The sequence below is a fragment of the Notamacropus eugenii genome, chromosome 1, assembly GCF_028372415.1.
Source record: "Notamacropus eugenii isolate mMacEug1 chromosome 1, mMacEug1.pri_v2, whole genome shotgun sequence".
Taxonomy (NCBI): Eukaryota; Metazoa; Chordata; class Mammalia; order Diprotodontia; family Macropodidae; genus Notamacropus; species Notamacropus eugenii.
In genome coordinates, this window is record NC_092872.1 from 738038105 (window position 1) to 738063060 (window position 24956).

Here is a 24956-nt window from a genome sequence, read left to right on the forward strand (position 1 = left end):
GACTGCTCAGATGCGGGTGCCATTGACAGGAATTGAGGGGTTGGAGGGGAAGACAATGAGTTTATTTTGCTTGGAATGCTAGGGATGCATCTGGGTGGAGACAGATGCTCATGTGAAACAAGGGTTCAAGGGCAAGGTCAGCACTGGACAGCTCCATCTGAGTTCATCCTTTCCTTCACCTCATGGCAGTGCTCAGACTATTTTTCCCATGACCCCGGGTCCCTGATGCTGCAAGATCTTTTCTGGCTGGAACTCAGGTCCATCCCATGGATCTTGGTCAAAATTTCTCTTCTGGACTCAGTGGCTTCCCTGGATTCTGCTCACAGAATTTGCCTTGAACTTGACTTTCTGTTCCCTGGCATCAAGCTCAGGATGAACTGCCAAGAAGCTTCTCTGACTTGACTTAGTTAGTCCTTCAAAGGTTCATTGCCCCCAAGGCAGGGGCCAAGGAGAGCTGGAAAACAGCAAAGAAGGATCCCCTCCTTCTGGAAATCATCTTCTCCCTGAGCCACTCCATCTGCTTGAGAGAGAAGTGAATGAGAAAATGTGGTCTAGGCTAAAAAAGATATATTTCTCAGGCTGAAGGAGACCTCAAGTGGTCATCAAGTCCACCCCTCAGCTTTCAGATGGAAGGAGGGCATTCAAGGAGGCGGGGACAGTGTGACAAAAGTACGGAGGCTAGGTGTTGGGGAAAACCAGTGAGAAGACAGCTTAGCTGTAGATGAGACTTTATGTAGGAAAGAAGGAAATTCAACTCATTTCAATTCAACACACATTTATTAAATGCCTGATATGTATTAGACACTTTGCTAGGCAGTGGAATTACATCAAAAGTGTGTGAATATAGCTATGAATACATAAAAAAGCAAAGGTTTTTTTTAAACTGTTATTTCTCTTTTATTAAAATCTTCCTCTTATTTCTTATCATGATTCTTAGGTCTGATCCTGGATGCTCTGAGGGCATACCAGAGGAACACAAGTTCCAACAAGTTATACCTCTGAAAAGCCTTCCTGATTGGAGGATGAGATGCTTAATAAGATCCTAGAAGTATAACTATATAGCTGGAAGGATTGATCTTGCCCAACTTCCTTATTTTACAGATGAGGAAAGTGAAGCCCCAAACAGGGGTAGTGACTCATCAAGGTCACACCGAACTCAAAAGAAGGAAGCTTAGAGGTCATCTAATCTAACCCCTTCATTTATACAGTATGAGACCAAGAGATGAGGTGACTGTCCCAAGGTCACACAGTTAGTGGATATCAGAGCTGGGCTCCAAAGGGACTTTGCCTCTTAGACTCGGGGCATAAACCCAGACTCTGATGGTTGCTCTGTCCTCCAAGAACTAGCCGAGTGGAGGGTGAAGTCCTGGATTTGAAATCCTGCCCCCAGTGAATGAATATTCTCAGCTACAGTCAGCTCAGCAAAAACAGCTGACTAAGGCATGAAGAAACTGAGATCTGTATCAGGGAAAGGGAGCCACAGATTTTATGAAGGAAGAATATATTATGATTTCAGTGTTTACGAAAGCAGATAGCTTGACCACCACCCGGTCACCTTGCCCTCCACCATGTTGACAATTACCACCGGGCATAAATCTGTGGGGTTAAGAAGTTCAACACCCTCATTTTACAGATGAAGGCACTGAGGCTGCCATCATCACACAGAAGCAAAAGGCAAAGTCAGAGTTTGAACCCAGGTCTTCTGACTTTAAATTTATTGCTTTTTCCCACTATTCCACACTGTGCAGTCTGCAGGATGGGCTGTCCTCACCCACCCCCATCCCATCAGAAAAGATGTCACTATCCAAACCCTCAAGGGCCTTCCATGAATCATCAGTGATCATGGGAAACGGGAAGGGAGAGAATAAGAGAAGGAAAAAAATAGACGATGCCTTTCTAAGGCTCATTAATCATTACGCCTCATTTACTAATGCAACCTCCCTCAAAAGCCTTCCCGTCAGGGAAAGGAAACTACCATTATGGATGGGAGCCCCCAGTGTGGAGGATGGAGCATAAAGCCAGGGCTGCCACTGGTACAGATGGAGAGAGAGCAGCAGTTCTGTAGGCCCTAACCTGTTGGACCTGCTCCCAGGAAGCCAGGACCCAGGACCTCATGCAGGGCATGTGCTTCGGGAGGATGGACTCTGACCTCCAACTTCAGCACCTGGCTTCTAATCCCACCTCCCCAACCTACCATTCCTTAGTCATTCCAAGAATGACAATAATTAATACATCAAGTATTTCATAAGAATAATGATTATTTTAACTAGTATGTGCAGAGCACTTGAAGGTTTGCAAAGACATGTTATCATATTGGTGCAGGAAGGGACCTCAGAGGTCCTTGTGTCCATTCCACCCCTTTTTAGAGGAGGAAACTGGGGTGTCAAAAGAGAAATACACTACTAGTAAATGACTGAGACAGAATTTGAGCCCAGATCTTTCCAAATCCTGTACTAGGGCACACTGCCCCTCCCAAGGTCACAGAAACCAGAAGAGACAGGTCAGGAGGGGATGAGGGCAAAAAATATGTAGAGAACAGAATTGACAAACATTATAGGCAGTCAGCTTAGCTTTGATCCCCGGGAGTGTGCTACTGCTCAGTGTAATAGAAGCGTTCATTGGACAAGGACCATTTTACTTTTGTTTTTGAGTATCTAGTACCTGGTACATAGTGGTTACTTAATAAAAACTTGTCAAATGAATGAATGGGTCCCAGGAAAAATTCTTGAAGGGATGGTTAATGAATATTTAGGTAAGGAAGTAGCCATGCCAAAGAGCTACTGTAGCTTTGTCCAGAACATGTCATGCCAGACTAACCTAATTTCCTTCCTGGACAGGATTACTAGACTGGTTGATCAAGGAATTGCTATAAACAGAGTTAACCTAGGGGCATGCAGTGGAAGGATCAATGGTTCTGGAGTCAGAGGGGAAAGAGGATAGGAACAAGCATTTATTAAATACCTATGATCTACAAAATGAGGAGATTGCAACAGATGACCTTGATAGCCTAGATCCTTCTCGTTCTGATGCTGTATTACCTAGCTTTTAGCAAAGCCTTTGATAATCTCTTATGATATTCTTGTGGGAAAGATGGAGAAAGGGTGGATAACACTGCCACTAGTTCTGGATTCTGAACTGGTTGAATCTCTAGACCCAAAGCATAGTTGACCTAACTTTAATCCTCATTTTGTTTTTAACCCTAATTCCATTTCTAATCCTACATCTGACCCTAATATTTTTTTAATATCACATGGCTGTGAATGCATGGCTGCTCTGCAGCTAGGTGGTGCTATGGATAGAATGCTGGAACTGGAGTCAGGAAGATATGTTCAGATGTGGCCTCAGACACTTCTGTGTGACCCTAGGTAAGGCATTTGATTTCTCTGTGCCTCAGTTTCTTCATCTACATGGTGATAATACCCCCCCCCAGGGTTGTTACGAGGACAAAGTGAGATGACATTTGTAAGGGGTTGACTTTGCCAACTTGAAAGCTCTCCATAAATGCTGGCTATTCTTATTCTTATTCTTTGCCCTTGTCTCTGGTGTTTCCCCTTCCCTTTCTTGAGTGATTGACTATCCAGAGATGCACAATCTTGGCTGATCTCTTGGCAGGGAGAAGACTCTGTTCTTCAGCAGGTCATCTCCCTCACAGTCCTTATCTGCGACAGGATGAGGTTTCTTCCAGCCCAAGGTCCCATGAAGTCCACAGCTCAGCAAAGGGATGAAGTGTGGGCTGGGACCCAGGGTCTAATCTCGCTTCTGCCCCTTTTAGCTGTGTGACCCTGGGTGAGTCACTCACCTTTTTCTGCCCTTGATTTACTCCTCTTTACAATGGATGGACTAGGTCAGCTCAGAGGGCCTATCTAGCTATGGCAGGTTGTATACCGTGAAGGCCTTGTACTGCAAGAGAGTGCTAGATTTGGAGCTAGGGAATTTAAGTTCAAATCCTGCTATTGGTGGTACCTTAGACAAGTAACTTTATCTCTGTGGCCTCAAGAGGAGAGTTGAACTAGATGGATGGTTTTTGAGGTCTCCTCCACCTCTAGATCTATGATTCCAATGTGCTGCTGAGTCTCCCTGCAATCTTGGTGGGCTTTCAGGAGGAGGAGTCACTTTAGCTGGTGGAAGGGACCTGCCTTCCACATAGCCCCAGACCCATGAGCAGAAGGAATTCATGAACTTTTAAAAAGAAAAAATTAGGGACAAGAATTTGGCCCAGGATTTCACCATGCAGATCAGTGCTCTCTCTGTGACTGGAAAGCTTGGAGAATTTCCTAGAGAAAGGAGAGACTGTGACTTGCCCAGGGTCACACAGCCAGGAGGCAGGAAAGGCAGGCTTGGCCAGGCCAGCTCCCTAGCCCCTCCACAGGTCGCCTCTAGAGAGAAAGAGAGAAATGAGAAGAAGACTGATTACATTTGCAGTCAGTATCCAGGTGAACACCCCAGGCTGCTGCTCCCGAGTTCACCTCTCAGATCATAAAACCTCAGGAGTGACTGAAAGCAGAAGACCATAAAGCCCTTGACGGCCTGGGCCCCCCTCCCCAGCTGTGGCTGCCCATTTCCAGGGGGCTGACGTTACAAAGTCCAGGCCTCCAGCCTTGCCCAGCTCTGCTCCCTGGCCTGAGCTCTCCTGCCCGGGCTGATGGAGCCTGACAGATTTATACCAGGTAGAAAACAGGGCCCAGAGGTACAGGGGGAAAGGGGGCTCCTCGGGGATCAGGTCATCCCAGCCTCTGGCTGCTCCCGGCCCCTGTCCTTTCACACACACACTCACACATCCCTATACACATGTGCACACACCCCACACACATTCACCTACACAGACACACATATCACACACACACACACCACACTCCTATGTACACACATACTACACACTTCCATACATATATCACACTCACACATACACATTCATATACACACATACACACTCACATACGTGCACATTCATATACACATGCACACCTCCCACACACTCATATACACACATTCACATACACACAAATTCACATATATACACATGCATACACCCCACACACATTCACATACGCAGACACACATATCACATACTCACACATACCACTTACTCATATATACACACCACACACTCCCATACACACATCACACTCATATATACATACCCCACATGTACAGGCACATACATGCACCACACACACATGACTCTCTCTCTCTTTCTCTCTCTCTCTGTCTCTGCCTCTGTCTCTCTCTCCTCTGCAACAGGCTTATGTTACAGACAGCGTCCTTCAGCTCTCCACTCAGTCATGCCTAGCAGCTGGAGAAATGAACCTGGGGGAAATCCAGGAGTCCCACGCCAGCAGCGACCTGCAGGAAGGGCCCATCGCCGGGCTCCTCCTTCTTTGGGAAGGTGCCAACCCCTGAGCTTTCTGGCCCGTTGCTGGCTGCATGCCGGCCTCAGAAGTTTCAGGAGAGCTGCAGTAGAAGGCCCTGCTAAAAGACTGATTTTTATTTAAGTAACAAATGTTATTCCCCATGGAATAACAGACTCTGCTGAAGGGGATTTTGATTGGCTTCAACATTTGCTGAAAAGAATTGGACATTACAAATGGATGACAGCTCCATGGAAATAATAGTGAGAACTGTAGTGGATGAATGGGTGAAAAATATTTAATGATCATCCCAGTGAGAGCAACTATCATTTACACAGCCCTGAAAGGTTGACAAAGTACTTTACAAATATTAAATCATGTGCTCCTCACAACAGCCCCTGGAGGAAAGAAGGTGTTGTTATCCTCCCTAATTTACAGATGAGGAAACTGAGGCAAATAGAGGCTAAGTGACTTGTCCAGGGTCACACAGGTGGTCGGTGTCTAAGGTTGGATTTAAATCCAGGTCTTCATGTCCACTGGCCTAAGCTCTAGCCGCTGCATATATGCAAAACTTTGGGGGATATAAATAGAAAAGCAAGATAGTCTGTACCTTCAGGGAACTTACATCCTAATAAATAGGGCAAGACGATATACACATATATGTGGGTATGTATATGGATGTATACATTACATATAATTTTGTATGTAATATATATGTGTATATATTACATTTGTATACATACTTATGTGTAATTTTTATATGTAACATTATACATGTGTACAGTTATTCTTTTTGTCCAGTAGTATTCAACTGTCTGTGACCTATTTGGGGCTTTCTTGTCAGAGATATGGAAGTGGTTTGTCATTTCCTTTCCAGCTGTTTTCCAGATAAGGAAATGGAGGCAAACGGGATTCAGTGACTTGCCCAGGGTCACACAGCTAGTGTCTATGGTCACAGTTGAATTCAGGTCTTCCTGATGCCCAGGCTTGATGCTCTACCCACTGAGCCACCTACCTTATATGCACATATAGAATATGTATATTTTATATATCGATCTAGCTATCATCTATCTAATTTCACTGTGCATATGTGCACTGTGCCTTCAGAAATAACAAAGATGAAGGATTCAGGGTGACTTGGAACCCTCATCTGAACTGATGCAGAAGAAAGTGAGAAGAACCAGGAGGTTATTTCCACAGAGACCGTGGTAATGGCAAAGAAGACAAGCCTGAATGACTTTAGAAGTGGCCAGCCAGGGTCCAATCCAGACCACCAGGAGCCGGGCAAAGCCTGTCTTCTGGCTCCAGGTGGAGAGGCATTGGATGACAGACGCAGAAAGCAATGGATGCTGTCAGGCCAATGAGGTGGACGCAAGGATTTATTTTGTGTGGCTGAATTTGTTTATTGTGAGAAAAGCTCTGATAATAATGGGGTAAGGGGAGTCCCTGGAAACAAGAACAAGTGTTGTGTGTGTGTGTGTGAGTGTGTGTGTGTGGTTGTGTATGTTTTCAAGAGCATGAAGAAAACATTTACTTGATTGTTAAAGAAGAAAGAAAAGCAGAAAAGATTAGAGCTTCTTATTTTCGCTTTAGTATTTTTAAGTCATTGTAGGCCAAATTGGATAGAGTGCTGGGCCGGTAGTCATGAATTTTCAAATCCAGCCTCAGACACTTCCTAGCTATGTGAGCCTGGGCAAGTCACTTAGCCCTGTTTGCATCAGTTTCCTCATCTGTAGAAGGAAATGGCGGACCACTCCAATATCTCTGCCAAAAAAAACCTTGATTGGGATCATGGAGATTTGGGCACAACTGAACTAAAACAACAACAGCCTAATTGCATAGCATTGTGGGGAAGTGGAGGGTTGGCCTTGGAGTCACAAAGGCCTGACTTCCAGCCACACTCTCCTGACACATCTGACTTTATGACCTTGGACAAGTCATTTCCCAAGTCACAGGGCTCCTGGGAAATTTCTGACCTGAAGAGATAGAGGGATTTTCCTCATGACCAGTGAGGTCACAGACCCTGTCCTGCTTCTCAACCTGCCCACACCCCCAAGGTCAATCACTCACAAGCTGCCTCCTTGGCAGGGTCAAGGATCAGCTGGAAGGAGGCTGGCAAAAGTCGCAGGGAAGAATCCAGTCAGGTGGGTCATCGGGCCTGTGCCAGGAAGAACTGGCAGGGCTGGAGCCTCCCCTCGGCCATTTCCCTCCAGTTTATCCTGCCTGTGGTGTGGTTGTACATAGTTCTTCACAGGCATTTCTCCCATTAGAATGAACTTTTACCTTTCTCTCTATCCTCAGAACAGTGACTGGTATACAGAAGGCTCTTAATAAATGTTTACTGACCAGCTACCAGCAGGTGATACATGGTAGACAGCGGTCCCATTCTATAGTCTAATGGCATACACCCTGGCTTTGGAGTCAGAGGTCCTGAGTTTGAATTCTAACTCTATCTCTTATTACCCAGGTGTCTGGGAAAACCTTTCTCTCCTACAAAATCAAAGATTTGGACAAATGATCTCCACTTTCTTTCCATCTATAAGTTTCAGGATCCCATGATTCTTGCCCCAGAAGAGAGAAGGCAGACAGGTATTGTTAAGGAAAGTCCTCAGTTCAGTGTGGGTTTGGAAGGGTCTTCAGTCCCCAGGAAGAATAGGAGAAAAAAAAGCAGCCCCCCCCAAAGTACTGGGGCATAAAACAGGAAATGGGCAATTGAAGCTGGAACAGTCATTGATATGAGAGAGGTTCATCTAGTCAGATTAAGGATTCAGAGCTGGGGTCAACTAATCAATTAGCAAGCACCTATTATGTGCCAGTCACTGGTTTAGTTACTGGAAGGAAGCTGGCCCAGCCTCCTCATATTCACGATGAAGAGAAATGATTCATCCAATGTCACAGTTAGTGTCAGAGTCAAGATCTGAACCATATCGGGTTAATCTAATTTTAAGCTATATTTTTTTAAAAGGAGGATAACTTACTATCCTCTGGTCAGACCATGCCTCGGTCAATTCTGGGAACCAGTATTAGGAAAGACACCAATCAAATAGAGGGTGTCCTGAGAAAGGCAGCGAGAATGGTCCAAGGTCCTGAATCTGTGCTGCACGGGCATTGCCTGGAGAACAGAACCCTTTGAAGGGATGGACAGTTGTTGTCGAGGTCTTGAAGGATTGTCTCTGAGGACATGGGGGAATTAGGTCAAGAAGAAGTCAATTTTTGCTCCTGTGAAGATGAATTTTCCAACTATTAGAAAGGTCCCCAAGTGGAGTGGGCCACCTCAGGAATTAAGGTGCTTCTTTCTCCCTTGAGCAGTCTGCCCAGCACCATGCCACTCATGGTGGTGGTGGTTCTCATGGAGGCAGTGATGGAAGTAGATAGCCAACAACGTCCCTTCCAACGGTAACATTCTGTGACTCTTGTCACACAAAATCCCTCACTCGTCACAATTTAATTCACTCCCAGTTCAACCCAACATAATTCAATTCAACTCAACACTTATCCATCAGTGAAGAAGATTGTATTAAGCTCTTACTCTATGCCAAGCCCCATGCTAAGAGGTAGGGATACAAACCAAAAGGGAAACAGAGCCTGCACTCAAGGAGTTTATACATTAATGGAGGAGGTTTGTACACATAGATAGGTATGGACAAAGCACAAATTAATAATGCCTTGAGGGAAAAGAGAAAGAAGAGGAAGGAGGAAAGGAGAATGGGTGCCAAGAAGCAACATAGGAGGGAAAAGGGAGAGAGAGAAGGAAAGGAGAAGGGAGGCAAAGAGAAGAAAAGGAAAAGGAGAAAGGAAGAAGGAAGGGGAAAGAAAGAAAGGAGAAGGAGAAAAGGAGAGAGAAAGAAAAGAAGGAAAGAGAAAAGAAGGAAGGAGGGGAAAGGAAGGAGAGAGAGAAAATAAGGAAGGGGAAAAGAAGGAAGGAGGTGAAAGGAAGGAGAGAGAAAGAGGGAAGAAGGAAGGAAAGAGAGGGAAAAGAGGGAAGAAGGAAGAGAGAGAAAAGGAAGGAAGCTGGAGAGGATGAGAAGGATAAAGAGGCCTCCAGGGCCAGAAGAAAGGCTGTTCCATGGGGGGAAAGCCTCTTGTTGCTCTGGAAAGTCTCAAGTCATTCTGTTCTCTCTTCTTTCCCTTCCCTTCCCCTCCAGTGCTGGAGCTGCCCCTGCAGGGGCCTCGGCTGCCATGGCCTCTTCAGCTATTTCCTCTGTATTTCTAAACAAAAGTCCCACAGCCTTAATCAGAAACACAACTGTCCTCCCAGGGGCCCACCCTAAAAATACCAGGCCAACCCCCTCATTTTAAAGAGGGAGAAACTGAGGCCCAGACAGTTTGTAATATACAGCTGGAAAGTCTCAAGCCAAGACCCTTCTGCACATTCAATACTCTTTCCACCACATGGGGACCAAATCACCCCTTAACCTCCCTTTCCTCCCCACCATTCATCCCTTCAGCCTCTCCTGCCAAGAACCCATTTCTGTCCATTTGACTCATTGGATTCTTTGTTCTCGTATCCCCATAGTGTTACACAGTTCTGGAATACAGGAGGTGCTTCATAAGTGTCTGTTGATTGATTGATGAAAATCTCTCTCTCTCTCTCTCTCTCTCTCTCTCTCTCTCTCTCTCTCTCTCTCTCTCAATAATAGGTACAAACATGCTCCAAACCTCTCCACTATTGGTAAAACACTTAGCATAGTACCTGACTCATAGTAGGTACTATAAGTGCTATGAGTAGTCTCATCACACCACTTTGTCCTAGAGGAAACCCCTTTGGTGTGGAAGCAACATTGTAAAGGAAACAGTTTGATCCCATGTCCTTTTCTATCCATCCTCTTCTTCCTTCAAGCTCCAAGCCCCCTGCTCCTTCCCATTCTTTGCCATGAAGTCTACTTCCAGGGTTCTATTGATCTTAGCCCTCCAATTTTTGGGGTGAGGCATTAATCTTCAGCACCACTTCTGCTCAGAAGGAAAACAATGTCAGGTATCAGTCAGCAAGAATGGAAGAGATTTTTGAGAGGAGATAGGGAAGTCATTGAGGAGGTTCTGGAAATCACAATTTGCAGGCAGCCTCTCCTACACATATGAGGAAACCTATTCCTGGTCAGCTTCCTCAGGAGCTGATTATCAGGGGCCCAGTCCTGAATAGAAAGGGGTCAGAGGACCCTGGGATTGAGAACTGTAGGGGACCCTAAACTCATCTGTGAGCTGGTTGCATCCCAGAACAATATTGTAGCCAAGAAAACAAATGCCATTTAGGCTACATTGAGAGCAGCCTGGCATCCAGGAGAGGTTGTTATGGGGATGGAGAGTCAGTCTCAGAAGAAGAGTCTTGGGTTCAGGTCTCCAACATACACAGGAGGGCCTGCTGTACAGGTTCTAAGACCTGCTTTTCTAAAAGGAAAGCATCTTTTGAGGGGTCAGCAATCACTTTAATCAAACATGTATATCATTCACTTAGTTCAGGAGGAAAAATCAGCACCCTGAATGTCAGAGAAAATGCAGAGGAAATAAAACCAAAAGACAGGACTTCCAACTGTCTGAGCATTACATACACGCTACAGAGTTACCAGACATCTACATAGTTACCACCAACATCTGGGCTTTCAAGGACAGGCAGGACTCTTTAGTGGCTACCCAGAGTCTCATCTGCCCAAACACTTCCAATGAGTAGGCCCCCAAACAAAACCTCTCCTCAGAGTATATTCATTCTTTTCAGAGCCCGAGGGCATCACAACCCTTGAGACCCAGTGCTTCATTAGAAATTTTAAAAAGGTGTGGACCTTCCTACAAAACAAATCTCCTCTAATCACACTTCCCTTAATGGGCAGGACCATGAATGGGTGGGGAAGATCTTTAATTCTCATTAGCATCATTAACATTACAAGGTCCTGCCTCAATAAGGTTTGTTTTGACATAGTTTAAGAAGGATATTGATAAAATGGAAAATAACCAGAAGAGGGCTCCCCAGCTGGGGGAAAGACCATGAGATCGTGTCAGTTAAAGGTATGCTGAAGGTTCAGGGAAATATTATCATTGTCTTCAAGCAATTGAAAGGCTGTCATGTAGCTCAACACCCTCATTTTACAGAGGAGGAAACTGACATAATGCCTGAGGCAGAATTTGAATCCCCTGATTCAAAGTCCTCTACCCTATTTGAAATATTTTCAGTTAAGGAAACTGAGGCTCAGAAAAGTTAAGTGACTTGCACAGGGTCATCCAACTATAAAGTGTCAAAGACAAGACTTGAACCAAGCTCTTCCTGATTCCAAGACCAGAGCTCCAGTCAACCTACCATGGTGCCTCAGGGGAAAGAGAGCTGCTGACCTATCATCCCAAAAGGACCAGATCAAGTAAAAACTCCTCTGTTTGACATTTAATGTTCTTCACAAAGAGGGCACATGTATCATTCTGGCTTTTTTATGATGTGTTACTGCTCCTCACACTTTTTAAGTTTTGTCATTGTTTCTCATATAGAACATGCCATCTTTCACATCCATGACCTTACCCAGAAAGCCCCTATACCTGGCATGGATAACTTCCATCTCTGAGGATCCTTTGTTCCCATCTAAAATGTCTCAGTGACTAAAATGTCCTCACCTTTGACCCAGAGGCCCCATTGCTAGGCATCTACCCCAAACAGGTCAATGACAAAAAGAAAAGTTCCATATATAGCAAGACACTTACAACTGCCCTACTTGGGGTCACAAAGAGCTAGAAACAAGGTAGATGGCCATTGATTTGGAAATGGCCAAATAAATTGGGACATGAATGTAATGAAATATTATTGTAAGTGCTGTAGGAAACAATAGATTTGATGAATACAGAGAAGCATATGATGACTCAAAATGAAGTAAACAGATCCTGGAAGAAAGCCCTGTCTCTGGGAGCCTGGACTCAATAGACTCCAAAGAGGTGTCCAAGGCAGGCCAAAACAGCCTTGGGGCTTGGGCTGGGAGAGACTCTGGGGTTCACGGAGGAGGCAGGGGAGGGGAATTATTCTTCTTCTGCCAAGTTCTCCCAACATCCTCCTCTCTGGGACGTGAACCCCTGCACCGTTGCTCCACGTCTCTACATACACACATACACACGTCCCCCTCTATCCTCAAAGCCAATACAAGGGATCTGGCTCCCAGAAATACACAATATACACAATGATGACAATATTTGAGATGAAATGAACAAAACACCCAAAAAATGAATATTGCAAAATATTGCGAGTTTGACCCCAAAGAAGAGATATGAGAAGACGTTTCTCTGTGCTTCTTTATGGGGGAGAAGACCAACAATTAAAGAACATTGCATCTGACATCAGATTTTTCCCACTTATTGATGTTTTGTTGACTTTTTCGCTTCTTTTTCTTTTAAAAAATTCTTTGTTAAAAGGGATGATTTTCTAGGACAGGATAGAAAGGAGAATTTAGGCCATCTAAAAACAAAAGACATTTTTAAAAATCTATTTTTAAAAAGAAACAAACTGACTGTTGTGAATTATAATGTACAAGCTTGGCCCCAAATATGAGAAATGAGATCTTATTTTCCATTTGGGCCAAGCTTGTTCTTTTATTTTGCAATGTTCATTTTTTAGATGTTTCACAGAGGTTCTGTCCATTTGCATAAGTGTCTCCATGAATGAAATGAAGGACTATAAATGTGGAATACCCTATATGATACGAAACTTTTTTTTGATGCATTTGTTGGTTTTGCTGAACTGCTATTGTTTTTTACTCTTTTTCTGTTCTTTGTTATAAGAGAAGGAAAAAGAAGCATTGGAAAATATAGATGATTTAAAACTAAGAAAGCAATAAAAATTTATTTTAAAAATAAATATATTCCCATGTTTGCAAAAAGAGATTTTTATAGCCTTATAAGAAATGATGACCAAAACAAATCCAGAGAAACATGGGAAGACTTTTATGAACTGAAATCAGCGTGACCAAGGAAATCATCCATACAAAGGTTACAGCAACAGAAATGGAAGGGACAGCAGGAAGAGAAATCAAAATGTGGAGGCTAAGACTAGAAGAGATAAGAAGATACCTTTCTCCCAGCTTCATTGCAAAGGTAGAAGGCCAGAGTGGTTTTGCATTTATTCCTGTTTTAAATAAGTGAATTCCAAGGTATAAAACTCTCACTTTTTTGTTGTTCCCTATTAAATCTCCATTGTTTTTGACCACTTATTGCCATGTATTAATTATCCATGCTCTCAAACCTGAACCTCAAAGATCATCTAGTTCTTACTCCCTATTTTAGAGATGGGGAAACTGAGGCTGAAGGGATGAACTTGCCTTTGCAAGTTAAACAGCTAAATTGATAACAGAGGTCAAATGCAAACCCAAGTCACCTGAGCCTTCTGGCTCTAGTGCCAATGTTCCTCCCTGCACTATATATTGCTAGTAGATGGTAAGCTTGAGAGAAAGGATCATTTCCTCTTTTTCTCAATGTGAAATGACCTATATCTAGCATTAGTTTTTTATAAAAGTTTCTTAAAATTGAATTGAATTGAGTGGGCACCTGGATGGCACAGTGTATGAAGTGCCAGGCATGGAGTCAGGAAGACTTGAGTTCAAATCTGGCCTCAGACACTAACTGGGTGACCCATCAAGTCACTTAACCCTGTTTGCCTCAATTTCCTCATCTGGAAAATGAGCTAGAGAAGGAAATGGCAAGCTACTCCAGTATCTTTGCCAAGAAAATCCCAAATGGGGTCATGAAGAGTTGGACATGACTGGACAAAAATGAATTGAATGAATTGCCTCTGGAACCCTGAGAAGAAAGAAAGGAGCATCTCTCTGTTGGGTTGAGCTCCTTCTCACTAGATCCTGGAAGAAAGCCCTGTCTCTGGGAGCCTGGACTCAATAGACTCCAAAGAGGTGTCCAAGGCAGGCCAAAACAGCCTTGGGGCTTGGGCTGGGAGAGACTCTGGGGTTCACAGAGGAGGCAGGGGAGGGGAATTTTGCTTCTTCTGCCAAGTTCTCCCAACATCCTCCTCTCTAGGATGTGAACCCCTGCACTGTTGCTCCACGTCTCTACATACACACATCCACATGTCCCTCTCTATCCTCAAAGCCAATAGAAGGGATCTGGCTCCCAGGTTACCAGCCTCTGCCCAGTGGGTGGGGAATAAGTTCAGGGATTGTCTCCTCCCACCCAGAGGCAGCATCCCCACCAGTGACAGGAGAGGGGGCCAGGTTCTTCTGTCAGGCCCAGCCCATAGAAATTGCCTCCAAGTCTTTCTCTGAGCCTTTCAAGACCTTTGGAGGAAGCCCCCACACACAACTTTTTTGGAACAGAGTCATCTTTCATTCCCACCCCACTGCAGGCCCACCCTTTGCCTCTTCTCCCTGCTCTCTACCTCCCTCCTGTGAGTTCCGTCTTCCCTCCCTGGGCTGTGTTGAAAGCCCACTGGCTTTGGAGGGGGACCCAGGCCATGTGGTTCTGATTCTCTTAGCTTTGACTCATCAACATACTGTTTTGAAAGAGGCCAAGGACCGCCAGCCAGGTCTGGGAGTATTTGTTGGGAACCTCAGAGCCATCCCTCACCCCCTTTGAGTCAGATGGTCCCTACTCAAGTTTTAACCCCAAAGCTGTTGGGTGGTAGTCTCAGGTGTCCCAAACTCCCCTTTTCCTAAGAACCCTCAGAGGTTTCTCTAGCCCAGTCCCAAGTTCTGCCTGTCAGAACAGAAAGTATCACAAATTCAATGTCTTTTCCTTCTGAAGGATGGGGCATTGGCCCCTTCAGAGAGAAATCAGAAATCAACAAGAAAATCAGAAAGAAATCAGAAGAGGGCAAAGGGAGTATTGGGGAATTCTGGAAAGAGCACTGGATCTTGAGTTTGAAGATGTAGGATCTGTCACTCGGTATTTATCCATGTCCAACTCTTCATGATTTCATTTGGGGTTTTCTTGGCAAAGATACTGGAGTATTTTGCCATTGCCTTCTCTAGGAAACCAAGGCAAGCAAGGTTAAGTGACTTGTCCAGAGTCACACAGTTAGTGTCTGAGGCCAAATTTGAACTCAGGTCCTCCTGACTCCAGGGCCAGCATGGTATCCACTGTGCCACCTAGCTGCCCTCTGCTTCTCACTAGCTGTGTGACGTTGAATCTGTTACTGGTCTTCATTCTCTGGGCCTCAGTGGCCTTATCTGCAAAATGAGAGGTCAGAACCATGAGACCTCTGAGGTTCCCTCAGCTTAAACATTATATGATTCTACAATTATCCAAGATCAGTTTCCAATCAGAGCAAAATGCCAGGCTCTGGAAACCAAAGGAATGTGGAGGTTTGGTCTGGAATCTACCTCTATGTAGCTGGATTTTAAAGTAAATGGCACTCAACTTTATCTGGATGCTTGAGGATGCACCAAAATCCCTTCTTGTGTCCAAAAATAATCCAAGAACTTGATAGATTCATTCATGCCTTAGGATGGGTCAAGTAGAGTCCTTTTGGAGCTGCCATCTTGGGGACAGATTCAGGATGGTCATCTTTCATTGCCATCTCCTCTATCCTATTACAAAATGATGATGGGAAATGGAGAGCTTTCACCAAACCTTGAAGAAAGAACTGGAGGCTCTTTCCAGGGGCCTGGCAGGAGAACTTGACCCTCCCTGTCTTGTCATAAGACACTCTGGGTAAATCATGGCACTACATCTCCTAGAAGGTAGGCTAGAACAGGGCATGGCCCAGAGAACGACAATGAGAATGAAATAGGAAGTCTTGGTTGTGGTCCTTCACTTTCAAAGAGGACCAAAATGACATCACCATGGTAAAGTGAAGTTTCAGTGTGTCCAACTGTGGCTGATCAGACCAATATGAGCTCGGAATGCTCTACCACAGGTTGGGCACAGATAGTCCATTTAAATATTTGTGGTAGTTACTCCAAATTTGCACATCCTATGTTTACTTTGTGCTGTCTCAACTCTGCTTTGCTCATAGAGCACAGTGCCCTTTCTGACGTAGGCATGCCATGCTGAGCATTCCTGTGACAGTGTCTCCCATGTCTCACAGTCAAATCCAAAGTTCTTGAGAGAGACCTTGAGTGTCCTTGTATTGCTTCTTCTGACCACCATGTGATCACTTGCCCCATGAGAGTTCTCCATAAAATAGTCTTTTTGGCAAGCATACATTTTGCATTCAAACAACATGGCCAGCCCATCAGCATTGTGCTCCCTGAAGCATGGTTTGAATGCTTGGCAGTTCAGCTCGAGCAAGGACTTCAGTGTCTGATATCTTATCTTGCCTGGTGATCCTCAGAATCTTCCTAAGACAATTCAAATGGAAGCAATTCAGTTTCCTGGCATGGCGCTGGTAGACTGCCCATGTTTCATGGGCTGAGGAACAGTAGATATGGTGTTTGCTGCCTGACAACTCCAAGAGAAATGCCAGGAGCAAAACAGGGGTCTGTACACAATGTTTGTAGATCTGACCAAGGCCTTTGACACTGTTTAGTCATGAGGGCTTATGGAAAATTATGTCAAAATTTGGTTGCCCAGAGAAGTTCATCAGCATTGTATGTCAATTTCATGATGGCATGTTTGCCCGGGTACTGAATAGTGGACAATGCTCTTGTGCCTTCCCAGTCACCATTGGAGTGATATAGGGCTGTGTGTTTGTTCCCATGTTTTGTAGCATGATGTTTTCAGTCATGTTGTCAAGTGCTTTCAATGAGGATGAACATGACATCAAGGTCAACTACCACACTGATGGTAAGTTCTTCAGTTTGAAAATGCTACAAGCCTAGACCAGAATGGAGGGAGTGTTGGTGCATGACTTTCTGTTTGCAGATGATTGTACACTCATTGCAGCCTCTGAAGTTGAGATGTAACAAAGTATGGCTCAATTCTCTGCTGCCTGTGCTAATTTTGGCCTAATAATTAACACCAAAAAAACACAGGTGCTCCATCAGCCACCACCACACCATCCATACATGGAGCCATTGGTTACAACAAATGGAGAAGTTTTGAATGCTGTGGATAAGTTCACATACCTTGGTAGTGTACTTTCCAGGGATGTACACATTGACAATGAGGTTGATGCACGCATTGCCAGAGCTAGCTCAGTGTTTGGGAGACTCTGAAGGAAAGTTTGGGAGAGAAGAAGTATTTGACTACCAAACTGAAGGTCTACAGAGCCGTTGTGCTGACCTCATTGTTATATGCCCGTGAAACATGGTAGGAAGTCTACTATAGAGTCAAAGGAGGTGGTTGGACTAGGACCCTCCTAGCTCTGACATTCTGAGTTCTAAAGTGCAGTAGTCAGTCAACAATGCATTTATTAATCACCCACTATGAGTGAGAAATTTTCTAGTTCTGAAATTTCTCATTTTGTTTCCTAATTTGTTTTAGCTCCAGTATTCTGTGTTCTAAACTCCCTCCCAACTCTGACATTCTCTGTTCTAAGATTTCTTCTAGTCTTTGTTCTGAAGTCCTTTCTGGCTTTGACATTCAATGACTGGGAGATTTTTGTCCTGGGCATCCAGACTGTGATGGAATCGGAAAGTCCAAAGACTAAGAAAGGTCACATCTGTGGACTCCTCCAGGATTCAGAAAAGGGAGGCAGTCACTTTCTCTGGTACTACTAGGATCAGGGTTCTAACTGAAAGTCAGGAATTGGAAGGAGGCCTTTCAAGATCCCAGCCAGTCCTCCTCTTCCCAGTAAAGAGTGACCACAAGTGACTCATTTCCCCAAAACGGGGCCCAGTCTGGGGACGGGAAAACTATCAGTCAGGCAAATTCCTATAATGAGCTCCTCTGTTGTCTTCTACCATGCACAGCTCAGCCATTGCATCTGCTGGATCCTTGAGGACCAAGGGATGTCCTTCATCTGAGCTGGCACATCAGCTGGGTACTCTCTGACCACCTCCTCACTTATCACTTTTTTGCAGAACCATTCCCTAAGAGGCCAGAATCTGCTTCTGGGACTGAAACCGTAGCCTGGTCCCCTTCTCTTCCTCCTGCCACCTGCTTTCATCTAAGCTCTTACCTCAGCAGGGTTTAAGTCCCATCATCTCTTCCACCTTGACCTAGCAGTCCATCATGGGACCATGGGGACCAGTGGAGCACAGAAGAAAGAAGCCTGGTTCTGGGGCCGGGGACCTGGTCAAAACCCATCTGTGCTTACTATGTCTGCCATTTTGGCCCAGTCTTAGCCTGCAGCCTTCCTTGGGCCTGAGTTTCCTCATCTGTAAACCCCTATGACTATAGATCCAGAGCTGGAAAGAACCTACGAAAGATGAGGAAACTGAGGCCAATAGAGTCAAGGTGAAATGAGAAGCAAATGGTAGAGGCAACATTTGATCCTGGGTTCAAGCCAAAGCTCTACTCATCAGACCACACTATCACTCCCAAGGGTCATCAAGTTGGTGTCATTCATCAACTCTGCTGCCCGAGCCATGGTTGGTTCAGGTTAAATTAATCAGTATTTATTAAGTGCTGGCTTTGTTCCCACACATAAAAAGAAAAGTGAAATGGACCCTGGCCTCAAAGTATGTACCTTCTCTCAGAGAAGAAAATAACACGTACCCTGGCTGAGGTATATGCCCAACTACATGGGGAGAGTTCCCCTACAAGGCCATAGCAGTAGTACCCTGATGAATATTTAACAACTTGCTCTCTAAAAATGCAGAACACACTTCCAAGTTTCATCTTTATTATTAATATTTTCTTCATCACTTTTTTAAGTCTAGGCGATCAATAAAATAATAAATCAAACTGATTTGTAGCATTTGAAGATTAGCCAAGGTATAAATTCTCACACTGATAATTTAACAGTTGGCCCTCAGGAGCCAGTATGAGTTGGATCCAGCACATCCTTGGTCAAATGCTCCAACTTCATTACCTTAAATGAGAGAACAAACAAATGTTCTCTCCTAGGGCCCATTGTCCTGGGAGGGAGAAGGTTCAAGGTCTCCCTTTCAGAATTCTCACCATCAGCAAAAGAGTCAAGCCAAGAGCAGAGATCCAGCAATAGAGATGATCAAGGCCAACTGAGGCCTTTTAGGAGTATCCACAATTGCAGCCAATCAAAAAAGTTGTCCATCAAGGAGTCATCACAACAGAACAAGTTACAGATGATCTATCCTTGATCTTAAGTCTCTCCAAGGTATTTCCATTATACATCATTGTGACTCTCCCAGAAAAGGGTCTCCAGCTTCTTCCATGTGTGGAAAAGCATCAGAAATTCTCCCCACATGCGCCAGCCCCCATCTGCAGATCATTGATGATGGAAGAGAGCATTCTTAGTTGATTGATGAAGTTGAGAGTCAGAATGTAAAAGGTCAAGAAACAAGTGAGAGAAAAGGAAGTTGATGCAATGAGTGTAGACAGCTTTTTCTAGGAATTTGACCATAAAATGGAGGAGAGTTATAGGATGATAATTTGAAGAGAAGGTAGATAAGTATGGGGTTTTTAATGATGGGATTTACTTGGTCGTGTTAGTAGATGACAGGAAATGTGCCTATTGTTGAGAGATTGAAAATGAGAGAAGGGGCAATGACTGAGGCATCTCTAGAATAAATTGGAATGTATCACATCAAAAGTACATATAGAAGGGATGAATGTGGAAAAGGAAAAGGACCACCTCCTCATCAGATACTATGGCCCTCTTCAGGTACTCTTGAGTGAATGTCCACTTCTCTGATCTCTTTTTCATATAATCATCTATTTAGAACTGCAAGGGATCGTAGGGGCCATGCCATCCAACCCTCTAGTTTTACAGAAGAGAAGACAACCCAAAGGCACACAGTCAATAAAGAGTTAAGATGGCACTCAGTCCTGGGACATAGGTTACTCTAGCTTTCTCCCAAGCCAGAATGGCATGTCCACCATTTTTAGGTCCTAACATGACCATTCTCTGGACTTTTCTCTTTTATTTCTAAATTCCAAGATTTCTATTGCCCAGCTCTCACCTTCCTTCTTTTTTCCCTTTTCTCTCTCTATCCCTCCCAGCTTCAGGGTTATTTCCCAGCTCTGTCCACACCTTTTAATGGAGCAGTCTGAAACTTTTCAAATTCTTTCATGTCAATATCCATTGGCTTTTCAAAAACCACTCTCCTGGCTTCCAGATTATTTTTAAAATGACCCACCCCCTTGTCCTGGAAGAAAGTAAAGAAGGTGACATGAAATGCCATAGAAAGAATTCTGGCCATGTATTCAAAAGACCTAAGTTTGAGTCTTGGCTCCACCATACCACATTGTATGTCCTTCAGCAAATCACTTAGGATCATCTAATCTATAGTACTACTCATAGGATCACAGATAAGTCATGTTACCTTTCTGGGACTCAGTTTCACCATCTGTAGAAATGAACTGAGTAGACTCTAAGGTTCTTTTCAGGTTTAAATCCCATGATGCTCTGGGAGGAGGCTGGGGTAAAGAAACTCTGAAGGCGTGTTCTTGTCTGTCTTCTACCCACCCGAGGACAGACAACCTTCACTTCCATCTTAGATCTTCATGTCTAGAATATTCTTCCTCTTCATCCCTCTTAGAACAATCCCTTGTTCCTTTCCAAGCTCGGCTCAAGCACCACCTTCTATGTGTGACCATCCTTGATCATTTCAGATGGCAGTAATCCTTCCAGAAATTCACCTTGCATTTATGTATGTTGTACGTTATATGTATATATGGGTCTTACTCTTTGTTGAGAATATAAGATCCTTGAGGGCAAGGACTGATTCTTTTCTTGCATCATCAGCACCTAGCAAAGTGCCTGGTGTGCAATAGATGGCCAAGAGGCAGGGGATCCATTCCTTTATCCTGCTTCCTCCCACCTGCTCTCTGTGACAGAATCCAAATGACTCCCAAAGATTTGGGGTTCAGAAGGAAGGGGAAGTCTGGTTTGGGTGTGATCTGTCCCAGACTTCTATTCTTTCCTTTCTACCCGCCCACCTTCCCATACCCCTGACCCAGATCCAGACCTGCGATCATTCCAAACAGCTCTAGTGTTGGTCAAGGAGCTAGGGTTTGGGGAGGAAAGACAACAGTAGAGAAAGCTAAGAAGATGACAAGGTCTTCACATCCCCCCTCCTCTCCCACACTCCTCCTCCAGACAGATGTGTCCCCACGGAATATACCAGGAGAGATTATTTTAACAAGCACTTTTGTACCCGGAAATCAGTGCGTTTAACCTAACAAGCAGAGAGCAGCCCAGTGGGGCCCATAAATCTAGTTCCCACCTATTAATTTAACAGCTTACATAAAGCAGTGTTGAAGGCCAAAGTATATGTGACCTTAAAAGGCATTGCTCATTCTGACACATATACGACTTGGCCGAGACTCGAACCCTGACCCTGACCCTCACTCCAGGAAGTCAACTCCCAGGCTGTATGGGGTCTGTGCAGCAGAAACCCACCAATCTCCTTCTGTGAACCTGGATATTCAGAGGAGGAGGCTCAGGAGACTGTCTGCTTGTTAACATAAGGGCTCCAACTAGGCCAAGTCCCACGCCTGGACACTGAGGGGGCCTGTCAGCTTTTCACAGAGAAGTGTTCTTTTCCATGACTGCAGACTAAGTCCTGATTCTTTGGTCACTCACTGGTCTCTGACCCCAGTCAAGTAATGACCCCCAACTACAGCCACAGACTGATGCCTTACCTGAATCAAAGGCCAACCTCTTCACAAGGTCCAGTCACACATTGACCCTTAATCCCAGTCACACACTGACTCTTAACCCTGGTCACAGCCTCAACTGACCCTAACCCCAGCCATGGCTAAGTCCCTGATTCTAGGCACACTCTGACCCCTAACCTTGGCCACAGCTTCAACTGACCCCTAACCCCAGCCATAACTTGGTCCCAGATCCCAGCCCCTTCTAATTGACTTCTAATCCCAGCCAAAGGCACATATTGGTTGATTAACCACAAACCAGCACCAGATCCTGATCGGTAACTGCTACTCAACATGTCTTGGATGGTCAAACATAGGATCATGTGATTATAGTCTTAGAGCCGGAAGAAAACTTCAGGGCACTAAGACAATCTCTCATTTTACAGATGAAGAAACTGAGGCCAGAAGAGGTTAAGTGACTTTCCCAGCATCACACAGCTAATAACTGTTTGAGGGAGGATTTGAATTCAGGTCTTCCTGACACCAAATTGAGTACCCTAACAGAGACCTTTCAAATCCTCTAGAATTAGAACTATTACAAAGTGGAATGCATGGTCTTTGGAAGCAGTGAGAAACCCCCCACTGGACCACTTGTCAGGTGTGATTTTTGTGGACATTCCTTGGCAGTTTCCTCTCCAACTTGAATCCTGCAGTCACTGTGGTCCCTTCAAACTCTGAAGTCCTAGAATTTTTTGAACCTGAATCTTTTTCTTTCTCCCTCAAATCCTTTCCTCCTGACCATTTGGTGGAAGTGACCAGTAGATTTATTATCCTCAGAGCTGTCTCCTCCAGGGAGTTGCCCTCATTTAAACAGTCCCTTGTTGGTGTGTGTAGCGGATGCCCTTTGAGAGTCATTACACTCCCCCATTCAGAATATTGTCAGTTGCCATTTTTAGGGATTACATGGAATACCTATGATGGGCTTCTGAATGAAAACTCTAGCAGCTAGGTGGTGTGGGTCACAGAGTGCTAATTTGGAGTCAAAATCTGAGTTTAAATCCTCCCTCAGAAGCCTACTGTTTGTGTGACCCTGGATAATTCTGTAAAGTGGGCCTAGTAATTGCACCTACTTCACAGGTTGTTGTGAGGACCAAATGAGATAATATGTATAAAGCAAATCCCTACAGGGATTTATAAATGCTACCCATCATTCTAGCTTCAAAGAGTAAGGACAACTCTGAAGTGTAGGGAAGGTCAGATGAGGTTGGCCCTTGCCCCATTCAGCCATAAGCTGTGAGCACCTGTCTTACCTAGACAAGTCTGTGCCTGATATGGGGATGTCTCCCTTTGTGTCTTCTCTCCTTCTAAGGTTTTATAGAAACCCATCCTGTAGAGGCAAATACAAATGATTAATTAGCAGCCTTGCAGGAACTATGCCTTAATGAGACCTGAATGTTGGTCTCCCAGCTGGCAGTGCTACTGTCAGTGAGTGAGTTATTTAATTCTGTTGTGATCATTCTGTGATGGACACCATGATTCTCTTGGGCTGATCATGGTTTTCCAATAGTTGTGAATCACCAGTTCTATCCCAATGCATGTTTGTTAATTAAATATCTCTTCCATTTTGCCACCTTGGGGAGAGCCCTTATGCTAGAGTCCAAAAAAGAATTGCCCCCAGAGCAGCCAAGGTGTGAATGATGAACCAATGGATGGAAAAACCAGGAATCCTACTTCCCTCTAGTGCTGGCTGCCCCAGCAATGAGCGTGGTTAGGTAAAACTGTAGGACGGATGAGTACCCTGAGCTCCTGGGAGACCCAGCAATGGTGGCCTCTAACCTTTATGTTCAATCTATAAACTCTCTATAAACTTAGTTGCCAGTAACCACCCTCATGTGGTTGATTTCTCCCTCTTTGTCTAAGGATGTGTGTATGTGTTACACACACACATACACACACACATACATACATACATACATACATATTGGGAAATCACCCAAACATTATTACATTCTTGAAGACAGGCAGTTGATCTGCAGGGCAGGAAGGCAGCAGCCACTGCACCCCTCACAAGGACACCAGCTTCTTTTCCACTCCAAGGTCGTATGTTCTTAGTAGAAAGTGCAACCCAAGGCCTTGGCTTCTATTGACCATGTTGCATCTTTAGGGTGACCCTTCCCCAAATTGTAACTCTCTGTGGCTCATTTTTGCACCCACTTAAAGTTGCCTCTAGGAAACTTTGGAACACAGCTCCAATATCACTCATATAAGTCAATATCACTCATAAGGTCTCCACTTATCTAAGGATAAAGGTCTCCAGCTTCCATAGTACTGCAAGTGATAATATACATCAGATATAGGGCAACCTTCATTCCACCCCAGAGAAAATGAGGACAATACATCAAAGACTCATAGTAGCACATAAAGAATTAATTTAAGTATCTTCTCCCACCTTTCCCTAGGACCATGGAGTCTTTTAGACTAAGAGCTCTATCCTGTGGTTCAGACTGCCCTGGAAAGAAGGTCATTAAATAGACAAGCTCCCAACATTCCCTTTCATCCCAAAGGCCAATACATCAACTCTGCCTCACTTAAATCCAATTTATGCATGAGTCAAGACATCACCCTTATGATGTCATTGGTCTTTTTTGAAAACCAAGGATGAGTGACAACAACATGCGTGGACTCTTATGGTATCACCGTGGGGGTACAAAGGGTTCTAGAAGAGGACAGCACCTTGGTCTTCTCTCTGGGCAACCTCCTCCTCAGGACCTACATTTTCTAAGTAATTCAAAGCAATGGTCAAGAGCAAAGTTCACATATTTTAGAGTAGAGTCCTCTGCTGCTCCTCCAATTCCAGAGCCATAAATACAATCCTCTTCTCTCTGAGAACCTAGTAGTACCCTAAAACTCTCCTTTTTCTTTCTAGAAGGTTGAATCCTGGAACGCCAGAAGGCTATATTATGAGATCACACTGACCAGGAACTGCCCCTCCTCTATTCTAGGAGTCTGTGGTTCAAGAATTGTCACTATTCCAACCATAAGGTTTGTCTCTCCAAAAGTAGAACTAGAAACTTGGAG

The 24956-nt window shown here is 44.4% G+C and overlaps 1 long non-coding RNA gene across 2 annotated transcripts; it reads right to left on the reverse strand.

The window, feature by feature from the left end:
• Positions 1 to 57: 57 nt before the first annotated feature.
• Positions 58 to 24759, reverse strand: LOC140503378 (uncharacterized). Of its 2 annotated transcripts, none has more exons than XR_011966831.1 (3): positions 24612 to 24759; positions 23189 to 23265; positions 58 to 4376 (listed from the first exon to the last, which is right to left on the reverse strand). It is a non-coding gene; the product is annotated as an uncharacterized lncRNA (long non-coding RNA). The 2 variants fall into 2 exon arrangements; XR_011966876.1 differs by lacking the exon at positions 24612 to 24759 and adding an exon at positions 24328 to 24530.
• Positions 24760 to 24956: the final 197 nt, after the last annotated feature.